Consider the following 16,918-nt stretch of genomic DNA (forward strand, 5'->3'; position numbering starts at 1 on the left):
AGCACTTGCTCTGACTCAACTATGTCTTCTCTTCGTTCACAGGTGTTTACTCAGGAAGTTAGGACATTGTTGGTTTTTGGCTTAACAGCCAGATGTTCAGTCGTCTGGGAACAATGGGGCAAGACTGGAGGGCAGCTGGCCAAGACTTGTATTGCCCTCCTGAGCAGGAGGTAGAGAGTGGCAGGGAACAAGGAGGTCTGCTGGTAAGCCCTGGTGACTGACTAGGCCCTATTCACTCTCTATCCCATTAAAGGGACCTGGAAGCCCTTCCTATTTTAAACTTTCTGCCCTTACAAATTCTTCTTTACAGAATTGGGGGTCTTCAGCAAACTTTCTTCAGTTTGCAAAAGGGGAAAGGAAACTTTCCAGAAAAATTATTTCTCTATTTAAAACAGTTTTCTATACATAAAAAAAAAACTTTACTGATTTTTGACCACAAAAGTAAATGAGGTTATTGAAAATATCAAAACATCGGGGCGCCTGGGTGGCTCAGTCGGTTGGGCGGCCGACTTCGGCTCGGGTCATGATCTCGCGGTCCGTGAGTTCGAGCCCCGCGTCGGGCTCTGTGCTGACAGCTCAGAGCCTGGAGCCCGTTTCGGATTCTGTGTCTCCCTCTCTCTGACCCTCCCCCATTCATGCTCTGTCTCTCTCCGTCTCAAAAATAAATAAACATTTAAAAAAAATTAAAAAAAAAAAAGAAAATATCAAAACATCAAAGACACATATAATTTTGAAATGAAAACCATGCCAGTGATAACAAGTGTTCACATTTTAGTGTATATTGTTCAGATTTATTTCAAGGGACACATTAATATTTTTATTAAAATGGGATTATACTCTTGAGTTCTACATGTTTGTCACTTAATGTGAGTTGAATATGTTCCCCTGTTGGTACATACATCCTTTATCTACCTCATTCTTTTTGTAATCTGCATAGAATGAATAACCTTATAATCTGAAAAAGGTATCATATATACAAGAGAGTATATAAAATGTCTTCTGCAAGTACAAGAATTTCTTCAGAGTATATACCTAGGAGTGAAATTAAAGAGTAATGATAGAAAGAGCACTTGTGTATGTCAGTTCATCTGTGAATTTTAAAGTTAAAAATTATATTTAATCTAGCATCTAGCATTTTAGTTGTTTTAGTCAGGAAGGCTATTCAAAAAGTTTAATCTATACAAGGCCAGAAGTGGAAATTCTTTTTTCTATAATGTTTTATTTTTAAGTAAATTCTCCCCCCAATTTGGGGCTCAAACTCACAACCCCAAGATCAAGAGTTGCACATTCCACCATGAACCAGCCAGGTGCCCCAGAAGTGGAAATTTTGAAGGCTCTTTTTAGTGCCTTTTTTTTTTAAAGATTTTTTTTTATTTTTTTATTTTTGAGAGAGCAAGAGTACCCAAGTGAGTGAGGGGGAGACAGAGAGAGAGAGAGGGAGAGGGAGGGAGGGAGGGAGGGAGGGAGAGAGAGAGAGAGAGAGAGAGAGAGAGAGAAGTGGGTCTCACCTGGTGGGGCTTGAGTTCACCCATGTGGGACTTGAACTCACTAACGGTGAGATCATGACCTGAGTCAAAGTGAGATGTATAATGACTGAACCACACAGGTGCCTGGCTCTTCTAAATGTTTTTTTTAAAAGGCTCCTAACATTACAGCCTGAGTACCTATTGATTGAGAGAAATATATACCAAAAGTATAATTTAAACTTAGATAGTTATGTATTTTACTCATTTCAGCAGCATCTACATAATGTTGAAAACATCTTTATTTAGACTTATTTAAACATTCAACAAATACTTATTGAACATCAGCAATGTCTTGTCAGATAAAATTTCTAACATCATGGAGTTTGTACTGAAAGACAGAAATAACAAACAAAAAATAACATTATCTGGGATAATGACAAGTACACTGAAGAAAATCAGTAATATGATAGGGACTGGGAGAAGTTTACTAGAGATGGATGCTCAAGGGAGGCCTCTCTGAGTAGGTGATCTTTAAGCTGGCACCTGCATGACAAGGAACCAACTAAATTATCATCTGCCTGCAGCCAAGACATGGTAAACAGAGACATGAATTTAAGTGTCCTACAGTCCCCAGATTGGGAACCACTGTCATAAGGGGAAGACTATGAGGTGAGCTCTGGCTTCAGATGTAGCCCTTAGCTTGCTCAGTCCAGGCCATGTGAGCCTGAAACATTCCTTTCCTGGCTCTAACCCACAGTCTTCAGTTTTCTGTCAGTAAAATTGGGCCACAGTCCTGATTCTAGGGTGCTATAAGGGTTAATTGATGCCTATAACATTTTTAAGATGTTTAGATGAAAAACTCAGGGCTATATGGAGGGTTATTAGAGAGCCTCCCTAGCCCCAGGGAAAATCTCTCCATATCAGTAACATAGGTCCTCTCTTCTCTAGTCTGTAGCTGTGGGACAATGACTTTCACACTTTTGTGGGTATTAGGTTGTTATAATGTGAATTCCTTGGGCTCTTGGCCTGAGGTTCTGATTTTCCCTGAGGTTCTGTGTCCTTCTGTCCCCTTGTCCAGGACCTCATGTTTCCCAACACTCTAGATTTCTGTCTTTGCAAATGGACCAGAGTATGTACTTGTCCATATATACTGTGGTCAGAGACATCTTAGGTCATTTTTCCTAAGAGCAATCAAGAGGAGACATTGGGGAAGGCAGGAATGTGTCTGTATCTACTTCTCAAATGTAGACCGATATTAGGAGGAGGATTAGGAGAAAACTTTGAATAAGGGAGGAACTGCCGACTGGTCGAAAATGAGAAAAGGTGAGTACAAGGAAAATAATCCTGGTGTGAGGCCAGTTCACTGCTTCTTACCTCTTTTCCTGGTGCTGAATTCCACTATAGGAGCTGTCCAGGAGTTGACAACAAATTCCTTCAACAAATACATATATATTAAATGTCTATTATATGCCAGGCAATGTAGTCTATTGTATTACTAGGTGTAGGAATTCAATGTGAAATAAGATCTCTGCTTTCCTGGACCTTCCATTCTAGTAGGGGGAGGCAGCAAATAAATAAATACAATGATATATATGTAAGACTATTTCAGACAGTGGTAAGTACAATAATACAAGATAACATAATAAAGAGGGAGAGTTTGGCGAGTGACTGTCTTAGATTGGGGGTTAGTAAGGGCCTCTCTGAGAAGATAACATTTGAGCAGAGACCTGAATGACGAGATGTCAGCCTTGGGAATAGGGGAGAGGGAGTGGAGGGAAAGAAAGCATTTTTTGGCCAAGGTAATGTCAGTGTAAAGGCCCTCAGGCAGGAAGAGCTTCAGAATGTTTGAGAAGGCCCACAGAGCTAGAGTGGAGGAGTGAGGGAGAGAACAGGGGAAGGTGAGGTTGGAAAAGATGAGGGTCAGTGTGGTAGGCTACATAATGAATACTTTGAAAGAGGCAATATAGATGAGGCCTTGTCCCTTTGGGTAAGAATAGTAGAGGCCAACCTAGAACAGCCAAAACAATCTTGAAAATGAAGAACCAAGTTATAGGACTCACAACCTCTGATTTTCAAAATTACTTCAAATCTCCTATAATCAAGACAGTGTGGTACTTGCATAAGGAAATACATACAGGATTGACAGTCTAGGAACACATACTCACACTTACGGTCAATCGATTTTTGATGAGAATGCCAAGACAACTCAATGGTGAAAAAAATAGTCTTTTCAACAAATGGTTCTGGGAAAACTGGATATCTCCATGCAAAAGAAAGAAGTTGGACGCCTGCCTCATACCATATGCAATAACTAACTCAAAATGCATCAAAAACTTAAATATAAGAGCTAAAACCATCTCTTCTTAGAAGAAAATAAGCCTTAATACTCATGACCTTGGACTTGGCAATGGTTTCTTAGAATGATACCAAAGCACAAGGAACAAAATAAAAAAATAAATTAGACCTCATAAAAATTTTAAAACTTCTATCCTCCAAATGGCACTATCTAGAAAGTGAAAACAACCAGCAGAATGGGAGAAAATACATGTAATTATACATCTGATAAGGGACTTGTATCTAGAATATATTAAGAACTCTTACAACTCAATAACAAGAAGACAAATAACTCAATTTAAAAATAGGCAAGGGAAGGGGCACCTGGGGAGGCTAGGTGGTTGACTGTCGGACTCTTGATTTCGGCTCAGGTCATGATCCCAGGGTCATGGGACTGAGCCCTGTGTAAGGTTCCATACTGAGCATGGAGCCTGCTTAGGATTCTCTTTCTCTCCTTCACTGGTGCATGCTCTCTCTCTAAAACAAAAAAAAAAAAAACAAAAAAACAAAACAAAACAAAATAAAACAAAAACAAAAACAAAGGAAGGGGCATCTGGCTGGCTTAATCAGTGGATCATGCGACTTTTGATCTTAGGGTGGTGAGTTTGAGCCCCACATTAGGTGAAGCACTTACTAAAAAAAAAAAAAATAGACAAGGCCTCCAAATAAACATTTATCTAAAGAATATATAATAATGGGAGGACCTGGCTGGCTTAGTCAGAAGAGTGGGATCATTTGACTTTGTGGTCATGAGTTTGACCCCATGTTGGGTATAGAGATTACTTAAAAACAAACAAACAAACAAACAAACAAACAAACTAGGGGTGCCTGGGTGACTCAGTCAGTTGAGTGTCTGACTTCGCCTCAGGTAATGATCTCATAGTTCCTGAGTTCAAGCCCCACATTGGCTGGCGGCTGTCAGCACAGATCCTGCTTCAGATCCTCTGTCCCCATGTCTCTCTGCCCCTCCTCTGCTTGCGTTCTCTCTCAAAAATGAATAAACATATATAAAAATAAATAAGTAAACTGAAAAAATAAAGAAGATATACAAATGGACAATAAGCACATGAAAAGATGCTCAACATCATTAGCCATTAGGAAAATGTAAATCAAAATCACAATGAGATACTGTTCACACACATTAGGATGGCTATAAATAACAAGTATTGGTGAGGATGCAGAGAAGTTGGAACCCTCACACATCACTAGTGGGAATGTAAAATGATGCAGCAGCCCTGAAAATAGTTTGTGTCCTTCTAAAAGTTAAATATAGAATCATCATATGATCTAGCAATCCCACTCCTAGATATATACCCAAAAGATTTAAAAGCAGGGACGCAAACAGATACTTTGTACCAATGTTCATAGCAGCATTATTCACAATAGTCAAAAGGTGAAAACAACTCTGATGACTCAACAACGCAAAGTGATGAATAAACAAAATGTGTTATATCCATACAGTGGAATATAATTCAGCAATAAAATGTAATGAAACACTGATACACGCTACAACATTGATGAACTTTGAAAACATCATTCTAAGTGAAAGAAACTAGTCACAAAGGACTACATGTTGTATGATTCCATTTATGTTAACTATCCAGAATAGGCAAATCTATAAAGATAGAAATTAGACTATTGGTTGCCAAAGGTTTGGCACCTGGGAGGGAAGGGGTGGGGAGGTTAAAGGTAATGGCTAAGGAGTATAGGACTTATTTTTAGGGCTGATGAAAATGTTCCAGAATAGATGTGATGGTTGTACAACTCTGTGAATACAATAAGAGCCACAAAATTATGTGGTCTGTAAATTATATTTCAATAAATCTATTTAAAAAAAATAAAAAGAAGGGTGCCTGGGTGCCTCAATTGGTTAAGCATCTGACTTTGGCTGAGGTCATGATCTCGTGGTTCATGAGTTTGAGCCCTACGTAGGGCTCTGTGCTGACAGCTCAGAGCCTGGAGCCTGCTTTGAATTTTGTGTCTCCCTCACCCTCTACCCCTCCCCTGCTCACGCTCTGTGTCTCTCTCAAAAATAAATAAACATTAAAAATAAAAAAAATAATAAAAAGAATGGTAGGGGCCAGAGCCTGGTATCTAATTAGCAGGGTCACAACAGGGAGGCTGAAAACCTCTAGGGCCTCCAAGACCAAAGGAATTACCAAGGCTGGGCAAGAACTGGGGGAATTCTCCAATACCGACTCCAGGAACCTAACAGTTAAGTGAACCCAAGGGAAGAACCACAGTCTTGGGAGACTTCTTCACGTTGTTTTTAGAGACCTGTGTTTGTTCATCTCCTGCGAACAAATCCGTGTCCAAAGGGGAAAATGTATAATGATGCAAACTAGAGCTGTGCTCTCTTTCTAGATCCTCTGCTCTTCTCAATGATAATATATTAATGCCAGAGTCCTTAGCTCCAGCCTGGCCTATCTTCTCTTTATTAATAACCACAGGATCATAGAGCTGGAAGATCATCTCCTCTTAAAGATGCAGGACTGAGGGTTCAGAGGAGAGTTACCTGCTTGATCACACAGCCAGTAAACAGCATAGAGGGGACTCAAATTACGGTGAAACACCTTACCCCTAAATTCCCCATCCTAGTGACTAAATCCCTAATGAATCAGTAATAGCCTAAGGAAGGACAGCTGTCAGGCCAAGGGGAAGGGATGGATGGTAGGAGAGCAAGGGAGAGGTGCAGGTGGATGTGGAGGTGGAAAGTGACATACGTGGCAAGGTAGTTGTTATTATGCTGCTTTACATTTTTTTCTCTTTAAGTTTGATTTCTTTCCATATTTGTCTATTCTTTTAAAAAATTTTTTTTAACGTTTATTTATTTTTGAGACAGAGAGAGACAGAGCATGAATGGGGGAGGGGAAGAGAGAGAGGGAGACACAGAATCGGAAGCAGGCTCCAAGCTCTGAGCCGTCAGCCCAGAGCCCGAGGCGAGGCTCGAACTCACAGACAGCGAGATCATGACCTGAGCTGAAGTCGGACGCTTAACCGACTGAGCCACCCACGCGCCCCGTCCATATTTGTCTATTCTAATTAACCATATGGAGCTGTGGTCTGGAAGAATTGTTGGTTCTTAAAACTCATTGAAGGGCTTAGGTCATTTTAAGAAATGGGCCAGCACAGGAGGAAGGAAATACAAGTATCACTGTTCTAGGAGATGTCCCTGGCTCCTCCCAGTTCCTGCTATTGAGCCCAAGTGGACCAGTTGTGGCCCCTTACAGCTTGTCCCTACCATTTAACTTCAGGTTTTCTAAATAAACTCCTCATGGCTGGGAAGGTCCCTGTCGTCTGCCCTATCTAGTCTCTCTCTTCACCCTATGCAGACAAAGTTTTATCTGGAGACTTAGAAAGAGAGAGAAGCAGGGAAAGGAGTATCTTTTCCCTTTCATAGATTCACATAAGAGATGCCCAGAGCACATTCAGAGCTCTTGCTCCCAAGCTTTGACTGCTGAGTTAAAGACGAGAGTTGGCTGAGTAAGGAAAGACTGAAAACCCAGCAGAGACTTCATAGATCATCTCCTCCATCCTTCTGCCTCCACTGCAAGTGCTATATAGTACTGCAGCAGTCCTGAAACTTTCTGGTTTCATAACCCCTGTACACTCTTAAAAATTATTAAAGACCTACAGTTCTTTTATTTATTATTAAAGACCCAAAGAGCTCTTGTTTCTTTATTTTTTTAATTTTTATAATATTGATTGTATTTTTTTTTTTAAGAGAAAGAGAGAGTGTGTGAGCAGGGGAGAGGGCAGAGAGAGAGGGAGAAAGAGAATCTTAAGCAGGCTCCACATTCAGCGTGGAGCCCGACCCGGGTCTCGATCCCATGACCCTGGGATCATGACCTGAGCTGAAATCAAGAGTTGGATGCTCAACCAACGCAGCCCTTGTTTATAGAGCATCCTGAGCTCTTGTTTATATATGTGGGTTTTATCTATTAGTGTTTAGTGTATTGGAAATTAAAACAGGAATTTACAAAACTCTATAAGTTTAATTCATAAATGTGAACATAAGTAACATATTTTTATGAAAAAAATCTATTTTTTGAAGAAAAATTTAGTAAGAGTTAATTTTTAATGTGTGACTTAATAAAAGACGGATGGATTGTCCATCCTATCAACTTCAAAATTCAGTCAACTGCAATTAGTATTTTGGTTGAAGAATATGAAGAAAATCTGGACTCACATGGATATGTAGTTGGAAAGGGAGGAATATTTTAATTTTTTTTTCAGATAATTGCAGTTATTATCTTTAATACCACATGAAAATGCAACAACTGTTAGTTTTCTAAAGGTTGAAATCATAACTATAAAATTTTCATACTCTGTTACATTAAAATCCACTAGCCTAGCTTTGAATGTTGTTTTATTCATTCACGGTTTTATAACATCATGTATTGGTCATTTGGGAAATAGAGTTCACTGAGTTATGCAGCTCTTGCAAATACTGACACATTTTATTATATAATGTCAAAATAATATCAGAAAATACATTTTGCAATATCATCTCCTATCTCACCAAAAAAGTCTTTAAGTTTTGGGAAACTGTCAACCAATAACAGTGGATGCAACTTTCCAAAATCCGCATTTATGCCCCAAAACTTGAATTTTATATTTGGAAACAATATACTGTCAGCTGTTTTCCTTCAAATGGCAGGCTCCAGAAAATGTCTGCCAAATACACCAGTCTGAATTACCAAAATTTATGTCAGTCATACTTTAAAGTAAAAATGATGTTCCATGAAAAAATGGTTAGTTCAGCTTACAACAAAAATAGTTGCATGAGTGTTTCCCCTGGAGACAACCAATGTTCAGCAGAAGTGCTCTATGTATACTTCTCATTTCCTCAAATAGAATATTAAAATACATGTAATGAAAAGCTGAGATTTAATTAATAAAATTAATTTTTACTTCTTCATTAAGGACTTTTTAAAAATGTTTAAATATTTATTTTGAGAGAGAGAGCGCATTTGCAAGCAGGGGAGAGGCAGCAAGAGAGAATCCCAAGCAGGCTCCTCACTCAGCACAGAGCCCAACGCCAGGCTCAATCTCACAAACCATGAGATCATGACCTGAGCTGAAATCAGGAGTCAGATGCTCAACTGACTGAGCCACCTAGGTTCCCTTGCATGTCTCTTACTTTAAATTTTTTTTAATGTTTATTTATTTTTGAGAGAGAGAGAGAAACAGAACGCGAACAGGGGAAGGGCAGAGAGAGAGGGAGACACAGAATCTGAAGCAGGCTCCAGGCTCTGAGCTGTCAGCACAGAGCCCGAGGCGGGGCTCGAACCCACGAACAGCGAGATCATGACCTGAGCCGAAGTTGGATGTGCTTAACTGACTGAACCACCCAGGTGTCCCTGCACGTCTCTCACTTTAAATCAAAAGCTAGAAACAATTAAGCTTAGTGAGGAAGGCATGTTGAAAATCAAGATGGGCAAAGTAAATTGAAAACCTTCTGTAAAGGATTCACATTCTAGATGCCATTAAGAACATTCGGGATTCAAGGGCACTTGGATGGCTCAGTCAAGGGTCCAACTCTTCATTTCAGCTCAGGTTATGATCTCACAGTTTGTGAGATTGAGCCTTGGGTCAGACTCTGTGCTGACAGCCTGCTTGGGATTCTCTCTCTCCTCTCTCTCTGCCCAGCCTCCATGTGCATCAGTGCTCTTTTTCTCTCTCAAAATAAATAAATAAACTTAAAAAAAAAAGAACATTCGGGATTCAAACCACCAACATTAACAGGAATTTGGAAGAAGTTGATTCTAACCCTCATAGACGACCTTGAGGGATTCCAGACTTCAATGGAGGATGTAACTGCAGATGTGATGGCAATAGCAAGAAAAATAGAGTTAGAAGTGAAGCCTGAAAATATGACTGAACTGCCACAATTTCATGATAAAACCTTAATGGATGAGAACTTGCTTCCTCTGGATGAGCAAAGAAAATAATTTCTTAAAATGCAATCTACTCCCAGTGAAGATGCTGTGAAGATTGTTGAAATGACAATAAAGGATTCAGAATATTACATAAACTTAGTTGATAAAGCAGCAGCAGGGCTTGAAAGCATTGACTCCAATTTTTTTAAGATTTAATTTTTGGGGCACCTGGGTGGCTCAGTTGGTTGGGTCAACATCGGATCCGACTCGATTTCAGCTCAAGTCATGATCTTGCAGATCATGGGATCAAGTCCCTCACTGGGCTCGGTGCTGACAGCGTGGAGCCTGCTTGGGATTCTCTTTCCTCTCTCTCTGCCTCTCTCCCTGGCTCAGGTGCTCTCTCATAATAAATAAATAAGGATTTTAAAAAGATTTTATTTTATTTTATTTTAAAACATTTCTATGTTTGTTTTTGAGAGCGAGAGAGACAGAGAGAGACAGCGCATCAGTGGGGAAGGGGCAGAGGGAGAGGGAGACAGAATCCGAAGCAGGCTCCAGGATCCGAGCTGTCAGCACAGACCCTGACATGGGGCTTGAACCCATGAACCACGAGATTATGACCTGAGCCGAAGTCAAATGGTTAACTGAGCCACCCAGGTGCCCCCCAAAAAGATTTTAATTTTTAGTAATCTCCGCACCCAGCATGGGGCTCGAACTCTCAACCTTGAGATCCAGAGTCGCATGCTCTATCAACTGAGCCAGGCAGACACCCAGGACTAACTCCAATTTTGAAAAAAGCTCTACTGTGAGTAAAATGCTGTCAAGCAACATCGCATGCTACAGAAAAATCGTTCACAGAAAGGAAAGTCCTTCGATGAGAAAAACTTCATTGTTGTCTTGTTTTAAGAAATGGCCACAACCGCCTGAACCTTCAGCAACCACCATGTTGATCAGTTAGGAGCCATCAGCATCAAGGCAAGACCCTCTACCAGGAAAAAAAAAAAAAAGATGACCTGCTAAAAGCTCAGATGATGGTTAGCATTTTATAGCTGTTCCTCTACTTATTTAACCACTTATTGATGGACAAATGTAAGGTTTCTGTGAACATCTTCACACACATATTTCTGAGCTCATGTGTGAGTGTCTCCAATTCTCCCAGAATTGGAAGTGGATTTTGCTAGATTAAAGGGTATGTGCATTTAAAAATTTGAAGGCAACTCCAAACTGATTTCCTAAAGATGTTATCAATTTACAATCCTGCTAATGGCATATGAGAGGACAACAGGGAACTTGTGAGAATAATTGTTGGGCATGAGATGATCAGGGTCTGCAAAGTGGTCTCACCAGTGCTCTTGAGAGTTTTAAAATATTTGAGTCCTGGGGCGCCTGGGTGGCTCAGTCAGTTAAGATCTGACTCTTTTTTTTTTTTTAATTTTGTTTTTTATTTTTTAAAATTTACATCCAAATTAGTTAGCATATAGTGCAACAATGATTTCAGGAGTAGATTCCTTAGTGCCCCTTGCCCATTTAGTCCATCCCCCCTCCCACAACCCCTTCAGTAACCCTCAGTTTGTTCTCCATGTTTATGAGTCTCTTCTGTTTTGTCCCCCTTCTTATTTTTATATGGTTTTTGTTTCCCTTCCCTATGTTCATCTGTTTTGTCTCTTAAAGTCCTCATATGAGTGAAGTCATATGATTTTTGTCTTTCTCTAATTTCACTTAGTATAATACCCTCCAGTTCTATCCATGTAGTTGCAAATGGCAAGATTTCATTCTTTTTGATTGCCGAGTCATACTCCATTGTATAGATATACCACATCTTCTTTATCCATTCATCCATTGATGGACATTTGGACTCTTTCCATACTTTGGCTATTGTCGATAGTGCTGCTATAAACAGGGGGGTGCATGTGTCCCTTCAAAACAGCACACCTGTATCCCTTGGATAAATGCCTAGTAGTGCAATTGCTGGGTCGTGGGGTAGTTCTATTTTAGTTTTTTGAGGAACCTCCATACTGTTTTCCAGAGTGGCTGCACCAGCTTGCATTCCCAAGCGTCTGACTCTTGATTTCAGTTCAGGTCATGATCTCAAAGTTCATGGGTTTGAGCCCCGTGTCCAGCTACCTGCTGACAGTGTGGAGCCTGCTTGAGATTCTCTCTCTCTCTCTCTCTCTCTCTCTCTCTCTCTCTCTCTCTCTGCTCCTCCCCTGATCATGTGTTCTCTCTCTCTCCCAAAATAAACTAAAAAAAATTAAAAAATATATTTCACAGTCCTTCAGTTATTCTCTAGGAATTCTAATATCCTTATGAAATCCCTAGTACACAGAACAGTATTGCTGCTTCCTTTGGACACTATTATGGCTCAATCTTGGTTAAAAATCCTTCCACCTTAAGGGCAGAGGCACTAGGACAGTTTAGGGCTTTAACCAAATCCCAGAGGCCATTGACAGGCTTGCCCATTTCTCAGACATTTGCCCTACATAACTCTTGTAAGGGTGAAGCAATCCTATTCAAATGACAAACATTTTTCATCTACTAAATCTAAGCTGGAACAGTCCAACCCTGGCTGTTTTTTTCTCTTTTGTCACCAGTGGTGCCAATGCCAGAGTTAAAGAGGTCCTTCTAGGCGAAAAGTTTCAGGGTAGAGTCTTGACCACAATTTTTCTTACAGCTTCTGTGAGCTTGTACTAGGCTCATGTTTCAGCTAGACTGTCTATAGTCCTCTTGGGGCCACAGCAAACACCATGCCACTTCCTTGGGGAAGAACATCTGGGAGGTGGCACTGTTACCTGCCCTGCAGGTGAACGCCATGCTGCGTCTCTTGCTTTATAGGCCTGCCTTGATGAGCAAGGGGTGTGGTTAACGAAGATGAGTTCAAACACTCCAAAAGAGTCTCTAAGATCAGCCTTCAGAGTGACTCAGTTCTCACTTATAAGCCAAAATTGCTCTCCGAGTAGGAACCCCAGGCTTGCTCTCTTCTCACTTTGGTAAGCAATGCAATGATGTACTTCTGATTCTGACAGGAAACATCAGAAGGTGATGGATGGAAACATCCCCTTAGAGATTTTTCCAGGAGGTATTGACTCTAATACACAGTTCTCCAGTTTCTTTTTTATTAAACAGGTAGTATGAAGCCTAGAGGACTCCTCAAGGGCCCTTCTGATTCAAAAGTACTGACTCACTATGAGGCAGACCACCATGACCTGGAAGATAAGCTGAGTCTTGATGTGGGGGTTTCTAAATAACTATTATCTTATCAGGAAAGTGCTCAGACAATGCGATTCTAAATTTTCACCAGTCCTGGAACCTTCTAGAGTCTGTGGCAGAATGCCACGGTACCTGCCAAGGAGAGCTTCTAGAGAAGGTAGGTGTGGCTGCCCAAGTTTCAGTGTAGAAGAGGACATATGAAACAAGGTGTTTGGAGTAGTCAGCCTCTGGTTTCCCATATGTGTGGAATTGCAGAGGTAGGGGCTTCACTGTAATGCACTTGGTAAGCTTCTGGGTTTCTTCAAAGGATCTGTGATTGCAGGTTGTTAGTAGCCTGTTCTTGTCAAATGAGCTTGTGCAACTGCGGATCAAGGTATCTGGGATGAGGGCCTACACACTTGCTGATACTTATTCATCAGTGTGATTCTTGGGCTTCCCTTTTAATTACTCCCAAGGGGTGGAGGAAAACACACAGAATTGCTGCTAGTACTCAGATTTTAAGTATGCATCTTTCTGTGGAGGCAGTACCCAAAATATATTCACCAAGGATTAACCTGGTGGAAAAGTGACTTAATCTTCATTGCTAACATGACCTTTCTGCAGAGTGATGTTTTTTTAATGAAAACCAAAGCTACAACTCAACATCTTTTAAAAATTCGTTCCCAGTTCCTTATTGCCAATAAGTATCCCAATTTGATGAATCCTCTGATTTTACACCTATAGTGATTTTTTCTTACAACCTTTATTTTTTTTCTGATCACCAGAGTAATACATTACTTATAGAAAAATTGGAAACATAAATAAATAAAAATAACCCACTATTCCACCATCCACAGATAATCTGTCTGATATGTTATTTTTTTTTATTTTAATTTTTTAAATTTAATCTCTATACCCAACATGGGGCTCAAACTCATGACCCTGAGATCAAGGGTCACATACTGTTCCAACTAAGCCAGTCAGGTGCCCCTGATATTTGTCATTTTGAGGTATGTCATTTTCTATTCACTGTAGTGTATTGAGAATATATATACATCTTGTCTTATAACCTTATTTTTTATTTAACATAATATGAACTTCATTTTTTTTTGAAGTTTATTTATTTTTGAGAGAGCATTAGTCGGGGAGGAGCATTGAGAGAGGGGTACAGAGGATCTGAATCAGGCTCTGCACTGACAGCAGAAAGCCAGATGCGGGACTCAAACCCAGTAACCTGAGATCATGACCTAAGCCAAAGTCTGACACTCAACTGACTGAGCCACCCAGGCACCCCTGTGAACTTCATTTTTTTCTATACAATAATTTTGTTCCTATGTCTGATTAAACCTTTTTTTTTTTTTTTAAGATTTTGATTTTTGGGGGCACCTGGGTGGTTCAGTCAGTTAAGCATCTGACTCTTGATCTCAGAGCAGGTCTTGATCTCAGTGTCGTGAGTTCAAGCCCCACACTGGACTCCACAATGGGTGAGATGCCTACTTAAAAAAAAAAAGATCGGGGCGCCTGGGTGGTTCAGTCAGTTAAGCGTCCCACTTCGGCTCAGGTCATGATCTCACAATTTGTGATTTCGAGCCCCATATTGGGCTCTCTGTTGTCAGTATGGAGCCCGCTTTGTATCCTTTGTCCCCTTCTCTGCTCTTCCCCTGCTCGCATGTGTGTGCATTCTCTCTCAAAAATAAATAAGCATTTAAAAAAATTTTTTTTTAGATTTATTTATTTTGGAGACAGAAACAGAGCACGAGTTGGGGAGGGGCAGAGAGAGAGGGAGAGGGAGACACAGAATCGGAAGCAGGCTCCAGGCTCCGAGCCATCAGCACAGAGCCCAACGTGGGGCCGAACCCAGCAACCGTGAGATCATGACCTGAGCCGAAGAAGATGCCCAACCGACTGAGCCACCCAGGTGCCCCAATAAGCATTTTTAAAAAAGATTCAAAAAAAGATTTTATTTTCAAGTGATCTCTACATCCAGCATGGGGCTTGATCTCACAACCCCAAGATCAAGAGTCATACCATCTATTGACTGAGCCACACAAGTGACCCAACTCATAAACATAAATTCCTAGACTCATAAACAAAAATTCCTAGAAGTCCAAAGGAATAAGCATGTTAAAAATGCTCACAAGAGGGGCCCCTGGGTGGCTCAGTCGGTTAAGCGGCTGACTTCGACTCAGGTCATGATCTTGCAGTTCGTGAGTTCAAGACCCATGTCGGGCTCTGTGCCAACAGCTCAGAGCCTAGAGCCTGCTTCAGATTCTGTGTCTCCCTCTCTCTCTGTACCAACTCCCACTCTCTCTCTCTCTCTCTCTCAAAAATAACCATTTTAAAAAATTGAAAAAGGGGCGCCTGGGTGGCTCAGTTGGTTAAGCGTCCAACTTCGGCTAAGGTCATGATCTCACGGTTCAGGGGTTTGAGTCCCATGTTGGGCTCTGTGCTGGCAGCTCAGAGCCTGGAGCCTGCTTTGGATTCTGTGTCTCCCTCTCTCTCTTCCCCTCCCCTGCTCATGCTCTGTCTCTCTCTCTCTCAAAAATAAATAAACATTAAAAAAAATTATTAAAAAATTTTAAAAATGCTCACAAGAGAGCAGATCTTAAAAGTTCTCGACACAAGAAGAAAAAATTGTAACTATGTGAGGTAATGTATGTTAACTAAATTTATTGTGGTAATCATTTTGCAATATATATGTATATCGAATCATTATATTGTATACCTTAAATTAATACAATGTTATAGATCAATTATATCTCAGCAAAACTGGAAAAAATAAAAATAAAAAAATTAAATTTTAGAATAGTGTTAGATTTATAGAAAAGCTGGAAAGACAGTATAGTTGCCACATAGCCCGTCTCCAATCTCCTCTATACTAATATCTTAGTATCTTATATTAGTATGGTACATGTGTTGCAATTAATAAACCAACATTGATATAATATTAGCTAATTAATACATAGTTACTAAGATCCATAATTTATTCAAGTTTATTTTGGGTTTATCTCATGTCCTTTTCCTGTTCCAGTATTCCATCCAGGATACTACACTACATTTAGTTATCATGTCTCCTTAGGTTCCCCTTGACCATGACAGTTTCTCAGACTTTTGCATGTAGTATCAAGGGTATATACTATCAACAGGAGTTATCACTGATGATGTTAATCTTGACAACCTGGCTGAGGTAGTGTTTGTCAGGTTTCTCCACAATCAAGTCACTTGTCCCTCTCCCATTTCCATATTTTACTCTTTGGAAGGATGTCACTATGCACAGCCCAAATGTAAGGAGAGGGAAGCTAATGCTTCACCTCCTCAAGGGTAGAGTTTCTACATCAATTTGGATTTCTTCTGCATGGAAAACTTACCTATTGTCCCATTTATTTATTTATTCATTCAAACATTTATTTACCCATATGGACTCAAGGACATTTATTTTATACTTTGGGCTATAATTCAATATTATTTATTTGCTCAAATTTTTCCAGCTTTGGCCGTTGGGAATTGTTTCAGTTAGCTCCTATTATCTCTTTGAAATACCCTCATTATTGTGTGTGTGTGTGTGTGTGTGTGTGTGTGTGTGTGTGTGTATGTGTGCGCTCATGCGTGCGCGCATGCATGTTTAGTAATTTCTTACTTTCTGGCACTCTAAGATGTTCCAGGTTCATCATGTATATTTCCTGTCCCAGTCCCAGATTCAGTCCCAGTCCTAGATTTCTCCAAGGAGTCTGGTTCCTCTCATTGGAGAATGTTATTAAAAGCCAAGATGTGGGTGCAAGGTGTGCATGTTGCTACTGGAATATCATTTCTAGGTCCTCTCTGCTGACAGACCAAGAAAAAATATGTGTGTATACTAACTTGTGTATATGCACATACCTATACATATTCCTACATGTGTCCACTTGTAATTATATTAAACTAACTAGAAGTTCTGATGTCTCCAACTCTAATCCATTACCACATAGATCATTCTAGCTTCCTCCCCTTGCTTATCTGTAATCACCCACTCCACAGTGAGAAACAGAAACTGCCAGCCATTTACATAATTGT

The sequence above is a fragment of the Panthera uncia genome (assembly GCF_023721935.1).
Source record: "Panthera uncia isolate 11264 chromosome A1 unlocalized genomic scaffold, Puncia_PCG_1.0 HiC_scaffold_17, whole genome shotgun sequence".
Lineage (NCBI taxonomy): Eukaryota > Metazoa > Chordata > Mammalia > Carnivora > Felidae > Panthera > Panthera uncia.